This window comes from Fundulus heteroclitus, chromosome 9 (genome assembly GCF_011125445.2).
Source record: "Fundulus heteroclitus isolate FHET01 chromosome 9, MU-UCD_Fhet_4.1, whole genome shotgun sequence".
Lineage (NCBI taxonomy): Eukaryota > Metazoa > Chordata > Actinopteri > Cyprinodontiformes > Fundulidae > Fundulus > Fundulus heteroclitus.
Window position 1 is genome coordinate 38,454,672 of NC_046369.1, and position 16,230 is coordinate 38,470,901.

At 38.9% G+C, this 16,230-nt stretch overlaps 1 protein-coding gene across 1 annotated transcript in view; it reads right to left on the reverse strand.

Annotated features, from left to right (window-relative positions):
• LOC118564256 (inactive N-acetylated-alpha-linked acidic dipeptidase-like protein 2) overlaps positions 1–16,005 on the reverse strand; it is a 194,228-nt gene extending 178,223 nt beyond the window's left edge. The window contains exon 1 of the mRNA XM_036141686.1: positions 15,927–16,005. The gene's annotated coding sequence lies outside the window, so the exon portion shown is untranslated. The remainder of the gene's footprint in view (positions 1–15,926) is intronic.
• Between the last annotated feature and the right edge of the window lie 225 nt (positions 16,006–16,230).

Sequence of the window (16,230 nt, forward strand, 5' to 3'; positions counted from 1 at the left end):
CAACTTGGTGCAGAACTGCCTCCAAACACAATTCAAATCACTCTGTTCAGGTAGTGCTATTTATCTGAATGTTTTAACAAGGTGAAATAAAACAGAAGTAATGAGATTCAAAATGTAAGGAGGGGAAAGTACAGATAATAGATTGAAAATGTAAGAAGTAAAAGGAAAAAGTAGGCTAAAAAATAATTACTCCACTAAAGAAGAAATAACCAAGAAAAATTTACTTATGTAAGGTAACAGAACTTTTTACTTATTCGCTTAACACCTCTGGTTAAATTTATAGTTGAAACCTGATATTTACATACACTGCATAAAGCAGTGTATGTAAATATCTCACTCACTAATCTGAGATGAAATTCTGCATTTGTCTTGTGGATGGCAAAATTATTTAATTTGCTAAATGGCAGAATAGCATGAATATGTTTATTTTATTTTTAATAAATAAATAATTTCACACAATTGGTAATGCCCAGAGGAAGTCATGGCTGTAGAAGTGTCTGATTATTTAAGTTAAATGGAGGCATCAGGCTGGATGTAATTTAAGTCAGAACCTCAAAAACACTTTCCTTGTGTGAAAGCATGGAAACATTGAAATAAATCAACTAAGATATGTAGCATAAAACGGTGAGATGACTCTCAGCTATCACTAAACTGTGCTTTTCGGTAAAGTTTCTCATGGTGCCACAGTGGAGAAAGGAAGGTGAACCGAACCAGAACTTTACCTCAGCATTTTTCAATAGCGTTAATGTACACACACACACACACACACACACATATATATATATATATATATATATATATATATATATATATATATATATATCTCAGACCATTTTTCTTGTAGTCATATTGTTTAATTAATCTACTCAGGCACTGGCTATGCTTACTTCTATTAATCTGCAAGCCTCCATTTGCCTTTTAAAATGGAGGCATGCAGACAATAAAGGGTAGTTCTGTTCTATTCCTATGCTACTTTATTCATTGGAAACAAAACAAAAGTGAAAGTTTTTTAACCATTGGTGATAATGCGCTATGAAGAGATATTACCTCTGTCCATTTTCAAAAGAGAGTTTAAGGTTTGTATTCATCTGCCTGATAAGATGGATACAGTGGCAGATTGGATGTCCACCCTGGACTGGTAAATAAATATAAGCAAATCAGTTGCATCATTATGCATCGTTATCATCATGTTTTACTGTAAGTAAAATAATTTCAAACGAAGGAAGTCAGATCTAGTGGAAGTGGCTGAGAAAATTGTGTGTGTGTGTGTGTGTGTTTGGGGGGGGGGGGTCTTTAATCTGTAATGCATAGTTGTATCCTTTCAGTACTGTACTTCTCCATGTCACCTTTCCTCACTCATTCAAGTCGTTTGTGATCACATGAATCACATGTATTAACTCTCCTGTTATGCCTGTTTAGAGACTGCTGCCAGATACTAGCAATCCTGGAGATATCTGCGGAGCCGAGAGAAGCCTGACAGAAGTTTGGAGCATCTGTGAAATGCCACCCTTTGATCTTTCTCAGCATTCTTGTCTACAACACCTGTGCCTCCAAAGATGATGTCTTTACCAACAGATTATTTTGCTCAACCTACATATGTTTCTGTGAGAACCTTATTTTTCTAGCAATCAGAACATTTAATCAGAGTTTAAAGAAGCCACAGAGACAGTCTCATGATTCCATTAATTGCTTTCAGCTCTCGGATGCACAGCTCTCTCCCCTCAGTGGAAATTTCTAATTTAGCACCGTTTCATTTATTTATTTATTTTCTTTCACTCCCCCAGTTCTCATCCCATGTAGAACAGCAGGCCATTCTGCTCAGTGCAGCCACTAAATTGCAAACATTAATCATTTCAGAGCCATTATCAGTATTTTAAAGGTGAAAACCCAAACAAATTGTTTTTCATTTGGCCTGAGCTTAATAGGATTGTTTTCATGTAATTTACAGCCTTAAAGCCTTTAACACAAACACTTAACCGTAAATTGGGAACCCTGCTTATTTATTCCCTAATTGTGCAGTGTTAAATGGTAAATGAAGATCATACATACGATAGTCTAATAGTTTTTTGATTATGTTGATGTCTCTAATTAGTATTCTGTTTCTCAGTGGTTACAAATACCAAACTGTGAAACAAAAGAAAAAAGAATTAAAAGAAAAAACTTTTGACTTTAAGATTTTTCATACTGATGTGGTTTTAATTCATACCCAGCAAGGGGACATTCCCATTCCTCATCTTTCTGCCTTGTTTCCCTGGGGCTTTCCCTGGGTTCACCCTTTCTTTCCAGGGACCTGAGATGGTCCTTACACTTACACAATATTTGGAAGAAGGCCCAGCGGAGAATGTATTTCCTGCACACCACAATCCTTCAGTCTGTCCTGTATTCATAATCCTGCAAACAAACTATTTAGACTTTTACTTTCAGTTTGGCGCCACAGAGACAGAGGAACACATGACAGTCAAAGTATCCAGATTGATACCATGCTTAATTTGCACCAATCCGGCCATTTCTTCCTCTTTTGTTGAAAATACATATATTCATATTTACAAGATTTCACATTTGTTGTATATTGTACTTAAAATGTAATCATTTAGAGCAAAGTGGAACCAAAGTCCAATTCCTTGGTAGATGAAGCAACTTGGTGATTAAAATGGATTCTGATAATGACTTACTGTAAAGTCTAATTTCCCTATGGGATTCTGAAAACAATAATGAACTGAATTCAAGAAACATCTTTGACTCTGACATGCAGTCTCTGTTTGTCTGATGCTTCAGCTGCTGCTTTCTGGTGAATCCCTGTCACCTGTTGGTTGTCCATATCAGCCCTTTGGGAGCATTAGCTGCACAAAAAGCTGGTGACTGTGTGGCCCAGATATCAGGGCGAGAGTTGGTTGCCTCGTCTCGCTGTAATGCAGGTGCATTCACTAGGAAGAGTGCATGTACATGACATGTACCAGAAATGAATAGACTGTGCAGCTCTGTGGTGGACGAGGATCAAAATGGACAGATTAAAGCTGAATGCACCACTGCCATCAAACCAATGAAGCCAAACATATGCAAATACAACCGCAAACATACGCTGGCAATGTTGACAGACCACCTGACTGTTAATCTGTTCTGATGACAGACCCTTAATATATTCTTCTACTTGTCTCCAGCTATTTTTTACAATGTCAAAAAGGGTCTAAAGATGACACAGTTCACTTCTGACAGGATGGAGCCAGTCACCGTGTTGCCAAATCAGCATTTCAGGAGAGGAGAGAAAGTCGACAAATGACACATTGTTTTACCACAAAAAAACAAAAGCAAAATATAATCTAATGGTCTAAGTTCATGAGAACATGTTATATCACAATGGATTTTGTGTGTGTACGAAAAAAAAAAACGCAAATCAGAGAGTGGTGCTGGGAGGAAATCTTATTTCTCCCATTTTTTATTACATAATTTAATTCCTAAACTGGTTACGTTATTTCCATGTATGGATAATCTTATTATCAAATTCAAGACCCCTCCAATTTAGAATTCTCCATTCAATATGATGAACATGATTGAAAAAAATATTTCAGCTTTCGGTTTTCTCACTACTGTCTTATTTCAGTATTTGGTGGACTGGAAGCCAGTTTCACTTCCAGCTTTTGCTGCGTCATTAAAGCTGCAATGCCTACAAAAGATAAAAGAAAGTTTGATCAAAAGAGATATTTACAAAAAAATATTTCAGTTATATTGTCAGCAAACCCATGGCACGAATGCCAAGAAAAAGGCAATATAGAAAATTAGCATTTGCGGGAGAATAAAACATGACACCAATTAAGTCTATATCTACCAGGTCCACCTGGAACACATTACTTGTAGTTCAACTTGGGCTTAAAGGATTCTGCCTTAAAACCTGTCAACACATGACTGTTACATATGCACGTCGCTCACAACAGAAAGTAACGTTCGTGATCCATCACACACACAGTATTTGGAGTGATTCTACATGTGGGTCACAAAGCTGAACTCGTCGCAGAGTCCTCTATTGTTGAATCCATTAGAATTAAAGGTTTTTGCCTTTTAATTCAAAGTCTCAGCAATATAGAACATTCATGTAATAGTAAAGGTGGAGCTGCTTAAATCCAGTCATTAACAGTTAAGATGTTTAAAGGAGTCATCACCTGGAATTCTGACATTTTCATGTGAAAACTTGTGTGTTGGTGATGAGTCTCAGTTAAAACCTTCCAGAAAATCAGGATTTTTTTTTGCTCTTTGTACAAACCAGAAAAACCCACAAGAGCGCGCTCTCTACCAAGTGAGATTTTGGTGCTCCTCCTTGATTTACGTCACTCGCGGAATGACGCTAACATAAGCCACGCCCACCTCTTGTCGACCGAATCTGCCCTGCAACTCTTCGTATGTGCGTTACATTTTGCTCAGTGTTTCGTTAACTTGGGAAAATACCAGGCAGAGATGGCATCAAGCCTGCGTTTGGAGAAAGGGGCGGTTCCTACAGGGACTCATCTGCAGTGCGCTCGGTAAGTGCTGTTCCTGGTGGAACCTTTTACCGGGGTTCTCTGTTCGCTTTGCTGTGGCTGTACCCTCGCGAGAAATAAAAAGGGGTATGAAAAAGCGTCAGAATGAGCTCTATTTAAAAAAAATTCTCCTAAAAATGACTAAACATGAATTTAAAGACATTTTCAGGATAGTATATGTAAAATACCAGGTTATGATTCCTTATAAACAGGCTTTCTGTTGGTGCCTCATTTTTATTTTGTTATATTGTGTGCTATTTTATCTGCACTTAATTTTAATAATTATTTTATTGGTTCTTCATCCAGCGCTTTGATAGTTTTCTCTGTGAACGATGCTTCAAAAATAAACTGTACTTGTTGTGGACCAATGCTGTAATGGGTGTGACATTTTTAAGCCAAAAGAAAGAAACATAACTAAATAAGTAAAAACTCTAACATAATAAGCAGTAGCTAAAAGTTATATTTTTAGGAGACATATGCCAGCGTCATCTAAACAACTGGTTTCAAACACACATGGACTTAAGGGACATCCCATGCTTAGCTATAAGCATGAATGAGAGGTGGACGAGAAAGCCTGGCTCGTTTTCACCACTCTAATTGACCCCTGGGGTGCTCTATCAGGTTGAGGTCAGAACTCTGTGCAGGTCATTCCAGGTCTTTCACAACACATTTTCTCAGCCACGTCTTCATGGACTTTGCTTTCTGTACTGGTGTGTAGCCATGCTCAAACAAGAAATGTGGCTTTCATTCTGGATGGTTTTGATGACTTCTGACGTTGGAGATCCCACCGGAAATGCTTTCAATACGGCACAGAGGAGGAGGCTCTATAATGATCTGAGAGTGTTTTCCTTCAATGGAAATATTGAACGTTTGGTTGTTCAGACCCCTTAAATGGCAGGAGGCACCTCTCTGAACTCAGAGCCTTTGTCCGTGTTGTGATGACTGTGTGAACCACTCATTTGAAAAGAAAAATAATAACCTCAAGGAAAATACCCCCCCCCCCCTCCATGTTCGTCCCACTGAAAATGTTTAGATAAAGCAGACCATATCCAGCCTCCTCACAAGCATTCCTACTTGCTTAGAATGCCTGCCTATTTTTATATATTTTTTAACATACCCTAATCATTTACATTATTTTTAATCATCAACAAAATTGGCATTACTCGCTAAGGAGTCCCCTTTGGGACTTTTAGCTTTGTTTTGGGTTTATTTTTGGGCCATGTAACTTTAAAAAACTGCGGAATGTTTTTTTTTCTTTTTTTTCTGTTGTTCCTGTTTGTTTGTTTTTTTGCATTCTGAAGCTCAACTTTTATGGTTATGATCCATCAGGTGAATAAAGAAATACTGAATAAGTACCCTGGATTATTGTTACCTGGTGATGGACTTTTTCTAGGTTATAGTCTGTCACTAATCTGAATGGATGGATAAATGGATTTAACTTAACATCTATTTTTACAGTAAAATACTTCATAAACAATTTGTAGTTTTAATTATCAAAAACTAATGACCAAAACTCAGCCTATTGGAAGGCAACTGCTTTAAATTTTGAAAAACACAAACATGCATTCATCCTTTTAACATGAAAATGAGGTTTTAATAATGGCATGAAGGCTCAGGCTGTAGTCTTGCAATAAACTGCAGGCAAAAATAACCCTGGAATTAATCTCTTGAGAAGGAGTGTGGCTGGAAATAATGCTGCATCAGTCAGTGGTAAAGCCAAAAAAGCAAAGATGCATTACAGAAGTCAAAATAAAAACCTCAGTTTGACTGTTTAGTCACATTACCCTGTCTTCTCTGTGAAATGCAACCACACATTTCCAACAGAGCCTCTGCAGGAGAAAATGACTTGAACTAAGATGCCCACTGAAAGAAGGCTGCTATGACAGAAAAAAGCTGCCACATTGTGTATTCTTCACATTTCAGAGAAATGTCACAGCTAATGGAGACAGACCAGCAGTGGAAGGGAAATTAAAGGCAGCAATTGAGAGGTACTTGAATGCTCAACATGCTTCACTGTGTCCCTGGGGGCTTTTAGACTCACACAGAGCCAGGAGACAGATGACTTTGAAGGTAAGCGTGGATCCATCCACTTCTGGCAGCGCTAAATCACTGTGTCCTGTCACTTTGACGACACCACATGGTTGGCCCATAATGTGTCCCATATGGTTGTTCTTTATGATGGGGATGCACCCTCTGCTTTAATAAAGGCACCACACGGCCTGCTTCCATCATCTTTACACCGCATATGCTTTCAATTTATTTGTTTGGCAATTGTAATTTTCTTACTTCCTCAGATTCAAATCTGTAACAGACTACAGGTTTGTAATTTTATATCTATATATCTATATTATATATATATATCTATATTATATATATAAATATATATATATATATATATATATATATAGATAGATATATATATATATATCTATATCTATATATATATATATATATATATATATATATACTACATATACATATATATATATCACACACTATATATATACACACACACAGTAGCTTTAAATAGTAGAATGTCTATATCCACAGGAAAGCTTGTCTTGCTGCTAGTTTATTATTTTAATTTTAAGACAACTTCAGCCTGTCAAGAATTTAATCTGAGGACTTTTACAATGTTTCACTTTTACAGTAGACAGTTATTCATTGGTGTCTGATCTTAAAGTAACAAGGAGTTAAATTATCAACAGCAAATGAAATCCAACAGTTTTTTAGGTACATGTTGCTTTAGATGACAAAACGGCATTTGAGGGAGCCGTCGTTGGTTTGTAAAATCCTCTTTGTTTCTGTAAGCCTATACCCTTATCCCTTACATTTGAAGGGTGCAAAAAAAACAAACAAAAAAAACACAAAAAAAAATGCTGTTTTATGTAAATCATGCTCCAACATCACATTACTTTAGATTTGATCAGCTGCTAAGACAGCCTGCTACGCATCTGGGTTCCAAGTAATTGACCAGAATAAACTTTGCAACTCTTCGTTAGTATAAACTTTGTATTTACCCTAATGCGATGAATCGATCGATACTAGTGCAGTAGTACCTTTATGTAATTAATTATACTAACAACCACTCAGAGTACTGAACTTTGGGAAAGAATGCAGAGATGAGAGACCCGATTCCACATGTGAAAGGCAACATAAAGCAACGTTTGCTTTCGGTAAGTCTAACTTGTCTTGAAAGTAACTAGTAGCAAAGTCCTTTTAAGCAAGCCAGCACAAAGCACACAGCATGTGTCAATCTAGAGAATAAATGTGTTAAATTGTCACTTCTCTGGAGAGCTGAAATCTGTCACAAAGCTGTTACTATGTGTGAGATTACACTCAGAAAGCGATCAAAGATTGTGGACTGACAGCTGATTCAACACTGCAGTGCCTTGTTGAACAGTCCGTACACCTGAAATTGTACATGTGGAAGCTCCTTTCACAGCAGTTATAGCTGCTGATTTGTTCAGGTCTGTCTCTACCAGATTTGCACTTGTAGAACAGGCTGGATGAAGAGAGTCCATAAAAATATATGCTCAAGTCTTGAAACAAATTCTCAATTAGATTTAGGTATAGACTTAGACTTAAGAATTCTAACACACGAGTATCTGGCTGTATCTGTGTGGGCTGCCGTCCTGCTGGAAGGTTGACCTCTGTCCCAATGTCAAGTCTTTTAAGCTTCTAACTGGTATACCTGCAGGAGTGACCGTTATTTTCCTCCATCCATCTTTCCATCGACTCTGGCCAGCTTTCCTGTCCCTTCTGGGGATTCTGCCACCACCATGCTTTTTCATGGAAATGATGTATAGACTCTGGGTGTGCACTGTTAGTTTTCCACCACACTGTAGTTTGCATATAGTCCATAAGGTTCAGGTTTCCTCTAACCAGAGCACCTCCTTCCACATGTGCTACATCCCTGGCTTGGTTTGTGCCAAACCACAAATAGATTTCTTTTGGCAAGATTTTAACAATGGCTTTCCTGTTGCCACTATCCCATGAGGGCCAGATAGTTGTCCTTTAAACGGTAGATGTCTACAGCTCCCTCACAGTACCATGAGCCTTTTCGCTGATTCTCTGCTTGATGCTTTCTTTCTCCGTGCGTTAATGTGGATTGCCTCTTCTTGGCAGCTTTGCAGTAATGTCATACAGTTTCCTTTCTCAGCTGATGGCTTGATAGTGCACCATGATATTTTCAAATTTTTGTGTATTGTTTGATAGTCAAATCCTGCTTTAAACCTCTTCACAACTCGTTGTGTCCCTTGATCTTCGCAATGCGGTTTGTTCACTAACGTTCTCTGAAAAACCTCTGAAACCATTTGTCGACACCATCCCACCGTGTGGATCAGTGCAGTCAGGTTGACACGAGCGGTGGAACAAACAAGGTTGGTACCAACTTACAAAAATTGAGAGGTCAAGCAGTTTTGATGTCCTCAGTTTCCATGTCCTTTTATTTTCAATAAAGTAAAAAGTCCAAAAAAAAAGTGCAAGGGCATTCAAAAAGTGCAAGTGCAGTCAGTATGTGCATGTAGGTTAAGGTTTTACCTGGTAGCAGCAGAACAGCAGGTGACATTCCAGAAACTCCAACAATCCAACTCAGTTATGAATGAACAAGATGGCTTTTTAAAGGGGTCACGCCCAACTAGGTAAAAACCACTTAAAACAACTAGGGGTGTACAAACATTAGTTCCTTTAAAACTAATGTAAAATTTCTCCAAAAAAAAAACACCAATCAGCATTCTTGGTCTGGCACGGAAGGTTTCAAATAGGTGTCTGGTCTCTGGGGAATCTTTTTGCCAGACACCTGGACACAAGAAGAAAGTTAGAAAAATAATACATTACACCACTCTAAAACCCTTTAAAACATACCACATACACTACACACTGACACTTAAAAGATATCACCAAAATCACATTCATTATTCTCATTTCTACAGGCTGGAGCCTGGGGATGTGCAAATTAGTAAAAACTTTAAAGTGCAGTGTGCCATCCAAAGTGCTATGTGCATGTTCAAGCATTTCAGGTCAGAGCTATGCTTCTACTTCACAGTAACAAACCGGGTCTTCGTTACATTTCCCCCTCCTTCTCCTTGAGGCGGAGCCTCAGTCCTCAGCCAGAGATACGGTTGTTGGAATCCCTCATCCGATGTAGCCACTGGAGCGCACAATGGTCTGTCTCCAGCGTGAAGTGACATCCCAGCAGGTAGTATCTGAGTGGGTCTACAGCCCACTTGACTGCCAGACACTCCTACTCCACTGTAGAATACCTCGTCTCACGATCCAACAGCCTCCGACTGAGAAACACAGCGGGTCTCCTTTCGCCCTCCTTCTCCTGGATCAGGACTGCTCCGAGTCCCACCGCAGAAGCATCCGTCTGAAGGATGAAAGGCTGACTGAAGTCTGGGCTGTGGAGAACAGGCTCTTTACCTACGGCCTCCTCCAAATCCTTGAAAGCCTTCTCACACTCCTCAGTCCAGCACACTTTGTTGGAAGCTGCCTTTTTAGTCAGACTTGTGAGAACAGCACATCTGTCCGAAAATTTAGGCACAAATTTTCTGTACCACCCCAAAAGACCTAAGAAGCTTATCACCTTCCTTTTAGTAGTGGGGATTGGGAAGGCTCAAATAGCGTCCATCTTATCAACTTGTGGCTTTATCTTGCCATAGCCGATGGTAAAACCCAGGTACTGCACCTCCTGATGTGCCACTGCACATTTCCAGGGGTTTATAGTCAGCCCGGCAGCCTTGATCCTTTGCAGCACCTCCTGGAGATGGTGTAGATGCTCCTTCCACGAGTGGCTGTAAATAACAACATCATCCAGGTAGGCAGCTGAAAAGTTTGTGACGTCTCTCAGAATGTAGTCAATCAGGCGTTGAAAGGTTGCTGGGGGCCCCTGCAGACCAAATGGTATTACTCTAAACTGGTACATACCAAATGGCGGATGGAAGTCTGGATTCATAAGAACAACCCCTCCTCAGCAGAAGAAGCGGCCCGTCTCGCAGATGTGTTGGTTTTGGCACGGAAGGGAACCAGAACTGCTTACTTCGGCCGGGAGTCCTGCTTCAACAGGCAGCCAAGTAAGTCCTTTGGGGGTGATCAAGGTGGTGGTCCTGGTCTAGGGGGTAATAGTAAGCCATCTCTGTATCAAACACGACCAGCTAAAAGACACTTAAATAAGACACAGATGCAGGATCTTAGGTGCTATAACTGTGATAGCTTAGGCCATACACAGCAGTTTTGTCCAGCATTTAAGTCAAAATCCTCTGTCATGTTTTCAGTACCGAGGCCAGTTGCGGTACTGAGAGAAGACAGGATAGGACACACCACACCAGTGCTAGTAAATGGCCGAACAGCTACATTCATGCAGAGATTAACCCACACATAGTCATCGACTCAAGTAGTTACTTATAAAATAGCGATACAATACACTTAAGTTTATGATCGTCACATGATTACCACGTGGAAAAGTGTGCATTTGTACAGCGCCGTATGTCAGCTGACTGGGTGATAAGAAAAGCTAAACTAGAGTTGGCTTCATATGTAAATGCAAATAACTTAGAGGGTTTTTAAAATGACCATCAAAACGAAAAATGATGCCATTGTGAGGGAATGCATCATTTTCTGAAAGGTCCAGACATTTACTGCCTATGTATCTCTTTCAACACCCCTGTCTATCTCTAAATATGAAAACATCATTATCTGCACACGCTTCAGTTATGCTACATCAGAGCCTTGGAGCTGACAGCAGAGTTTAGTCAATGAGAATAGAGCAAGGCTTGACTAGCAAACTTCCCATACTGCTCATTAGTCGATGGCAAAATGTCCCGCTCCCTCCCACTGATTACATCTACTGAGTTAATGAGCCACGCATCAAACACAGACCCCCCCCCCCCTCCCCCCCCACCCCTGATTCTGGATTTCACTCTCCCTGCATTTCACCTTCATCTCTTTGTGTCTCATAAACATAGTCTTCAGTTTCAAATGAAGTGGCAGTGATCTAATTTTTTTTAAAATACTTGAGATCTTCTGTCCCAAAAAACACCACAGGTATTCATCAAATCAGTGGGAGGTCAGTTTACCAATTATCAGAAAGCTGTGTTCCAACACGGTACCTCTAGTGCTCTTTGCTGATTGGTTCAGTCCGCTCATTGATTTTTGTCAGACAAAAGCTTTGTCTCTGTCAAAACATTTTCCGGATGCTGCATTAGAAATTCACCTGTTGTATCGGTTCAAACAGAAATGTTCACCACATGTGTAAACAAACAACCCTGCAGATTCCTCACATTCTGGATGAGCACTTTCACCGCCTTTACTCACCAGGGGTTCTTTTACTGCTGCTTTCCTAATTTGTGAGGAGAAGTTCTTAAATCAAATCTTTAAAATACCCTGGTAATTGAATACAGGTTGCATTATGAAAAGGTAATTTGGGAATAAAAAGGTAATTTAAACCAGAACAATTTTTACAGTTTTAAACACAACTTTGAGTTATTGCAGTTTTTATTTATTCACCTCATTTCTCTAATTCTGTTCAGCGAAACACATAAAATTCTGCTTTCTTTTACACTACAGTAATATAGATTCAAAAGTGTGATGCAACAATAAATTACCATTTTTATTGCTTCAGTCCAAATTATACAACAAATCAATCTGTCTTTGCTTTCAAGGAAAAACGAAATTAAATAAAGATAGTCCATTTCAATTTAGCCCAGATATAAATTTCAGTTTTTAATAATCCAATTAGTTAAACTAGTCATAGCAGGGCAAGTTTGAATTGTGGTAGTATGGTGTTTTATTCACTTAAATTTTGCCATTTTAAATTGTTTATGCAATTATGTCTCATGTATTTGTATGTGATGTTTTGTGTATCTCTGTTCCTTTGTAAGTCCTTTGTCTCTTTAGATTACCCAGTGTATGAATTGTGCTATGCAAATAAACTTGCCTTGCATTTCAGATGTGCAGAATATGTATCAACTGGTATTAAAGGGGTACATATGCCACATAGGCTACTGAAGCTGCTACCCCCGCGACCCGACCCCAGATAAGCGGAAGACAACGGACGGACGAAATTGTTTGATTTCAGCATGTGTTCTGTTGAAGAGATTCTTTAAATAAATTAAAAGTTTTGAAAAATATATTGTAATTGTGAATATGCAGAAGTCGGTTTTGTGTGTGGACTGATTTATTCTGACTGCAGATTATTTACAACCCAGTTTGTGTTTTGCGAAATATTTACTCTACTATGTAAAAAAAAAAAAGGTTTCCCCAAATATATTGGTAATATCTGAGCTTGTCTGTTGCTTGTTAACCCAGTCTCTTGTCTCTTGTCCTGAGTTGGATATATCTTCTCCTCCCTGATGACCACAAATTCATGAACAATGCTCACAGGAGCATAACACATTATTTTCTTATATCGAAACTCCTATTGTGCTGACCGGCTACAGATGGTTCAGTGATACTTTTACCGATGTACAAGGAAAACTGGTAAAACATTGTCATAGTGACAAATTTCAGTAAAAACAAACAAACAAAAAAAAAAAAACTAAAGAAGCAAAGTGACTGGCTGTACATTTTAAGACTGAGTCATTTTTTAATTCACTGTTAATATTTTAATAGTCAAGAGGACTTTGAAAAGAAAAGAAAAATCACACAGGCAAATTAACATTTATAATAAATGCACATTTTCTAACTGGTACTATGTGAATAAGTAATTAACTTTAAAAACAACAACAATACTTTATTAGCTACTTGTTACATTCAGAGACTAAAATTACGAGACATCATTAATATTCATTTGATTTTGTTGATAGTTGTTAGTCTTATGAGGGACTAAAAATACACTACATACACAATAAACTGCAACTATTAATGGAAATGCATGTGTTTTTAGTTCATTGGCTCAAATGAGGTTCATATACAAATATGTGTTGGTAATAATAATTCAAATTGAAACTCAAAAAGCTTTCCTTTGAGTCTGTCTGTGACACTCAAACATATGGGTGGGTGGATTACAGCTCAGTTACCAGCTGGTACATCAATGTTTAACAGCCACCTTTATAAACATATGATGACGAGGCTTGTGTGCTGGATCCAAAACTTCTCTCCATGCATCTCAACTCCACCCGACTCCATTCATTACCCCAAAGAGATAACCCAGGCACAGGAAAATGCAGAGTCAGCGCCCGACACACTCTCGGGGACAGAGCAAATCAGTCTCTCTTATTTTCCTTCACTCCCCAATGCAATGCAATGAGTCTGTGGCGTACTTTAGTGCAGAGCTTGGAATCTTCCCTTATAGCTGTAATATTCTTGAAGCAGTTTCCTGCATATTCCTAGACCATTTTGATTCGAAGGACATTAGTTGTTGGCATTATTTCCACCGGGAGAAGACATTGATGTTATCCACATCTGGACATCTTTTAAAGCAATTAGCCTGATGTGACGTTTTCGAGGTGATTTCAGCTGTGCTCATCTACAGCTTGACTATATGAGTAAAATTCAACTAAATTAGCCCATAATGTTGTGTCCATGAATTTGGTAGAACATTAACTTTTGAGCTAATGAAGATTTGATAACTTTGCACAATAATTAACAATAACATGAATTCATGCAAACTTATAAATAAATAACCAAGAAAGGTTGACAAACCAACAGTGAAATCCCTCCAGGATTACAGATTGCATTACTTATTCTGTCTTGGCAGAAATCTGTACGCTGGATTTATGGATCATGACTGAGGTCACTATATTGAAATGGTCATCCCACTGACCAAATCTCATCCAGTGCTGAACCTTTGAGATGAGATGGAAGGAGGGGTTTGCATCATGAAGATTCTGCCCATAAATCTGCAGCAGCCGTGCAATGCTGTCAAGTCACAGTGAACCAATATCCCGTAGGAGTGTTTTCAGCAGCATACTGAAAAATTACACCAGCACTGACTCTGACAGCCCAGCCTCACGTCAAAATGGGAAACAGCAAACCTTTGAAGCTTTTCAATGAAGGCTGGAAAAATGGGAAACTTTTCTAAGATGTGCTTTAAGTGTTTTCATTGACGGCTTTAAAAAGTTAAAGGGAAAAGGAGAAATAATGGCAACTGAAGACACAGATAAAAATGTGAAACTACAAAGAATCTGAATTTAAGAATGATAAAATGCGAAAGGACTCACATGCATCGTTAGCTCACAGAACAAAAATCTTTAACGTCTATATTTTTCTATTCACATGAAACATTATCTGTACACCAGAGTCTGATCTTGCTTTGCAGCATTAATTTTGATATAATGTACTGTATATGCAATTCAATTAAAAATGCTTTATTTAATTTCCTTTTGGGATTAATGAAGTGTTTTTTTTTTCAATTGAATAAAACTGAACATACAGTAGCCTTCATGATATCAAAATGAATTTGGAATGTAGCAAACCTGTACAGCCTTCTCACAAGAAGGCCACCATGATTACTCATGAGTACATGAGTACTCTCCAAAGAGGTCTTTGCCTGCTATTTTTCACATCCCTGAGACGCTGTCCTGTGTCCTCACCTCACTCTTTAGTGCAGCAGCAGCACCTGCACACAATGATCCTACCATCTACAGCCTCCACCCAGAATTTCACTGCATGCACCTCTGTTGATGTGCAAAGCACATTTAGATGGGAGGAGGCTTCAAAAGCATCATATGGCCATGCGGGTTTGTATTTTATTTATCTTCCACTTGACAATGGCCTGTTATCTTGTGTTGGTTCCCCATATAAAATCCAATAACACACATGTACATTTGTGGTAGTAATGGAATGGGTATGGAGACTTAAGCGCTGTGTAGAAGGTTTATGTGCCTCCACCGTGTCATCAGCAGCTTGCAGGGGTTTTCTGCGCCGAGGACGGTGCAGCCCCTTTAAGAACATGGCAGGTATGTGAGTGTGTATCATCGAGAGTGCAGTCAAGTCTAACGTGTGTTTATGTGTGTGTACAGGCTTGGTTGAAAGGAGGGCAATACAAGCAAGGCAGACGCAATTAGCACAAAAAGTGACGTTTGACAAGTCAACGAGAAGCAGGTTTGGCACAAGGTGGAATGGTCATGATGAGGGACAGACAGCGGAGGGAATTTCATCTGTACTACTGGCTGCTGGTATGCAACTAGCCAGGGATAGAAAACAGTAGGACTCCTTCCAGTCAGCTTAGATGTTAACCAGATTTGCATGGTGAAAAATATGTTTCGTGCTGTCACGATTGACGTGTTAAAGCTTAGCTGTCAAGCCCATTTAAAAAATAATGTCACAAAGTATAAAGAAATGTTCACAAGATCACCACATTGCATCTAGTTGTTGTAGCCATTTTACATGGAAACCTGATTGTTAGGTATGAGTGTGTGTGTGTGTGTGTGTGTGTGTGTGTGTGTGTGTGTGTGTGTGTGTTGTCTGTCAGTGTACCTGTTTTGCCCTTTGATCAACTGGAAGCCTTTAAAGAGGGTACCCTGTCTGTCGCCCAATCACCTTGCAGATGGGTACCAGACCTCTGCGACCCTGCAAGGATTAGTGGGTATGAGTGAGTGGACAGATGGATGGATGTTCTTTGGTTTAAGTGAAACTGATCTGGAACATACTGTACAGTTTTGGGTTGTGTAAGATCAAGTGTTAAAAAGAAAAAGAAAGATGATAATTGATCTTAGCTAAATCTTAGCTAAGATAACTGTTTTAGTCTGAACATAAAAAATAAACCTATAATATGACACTT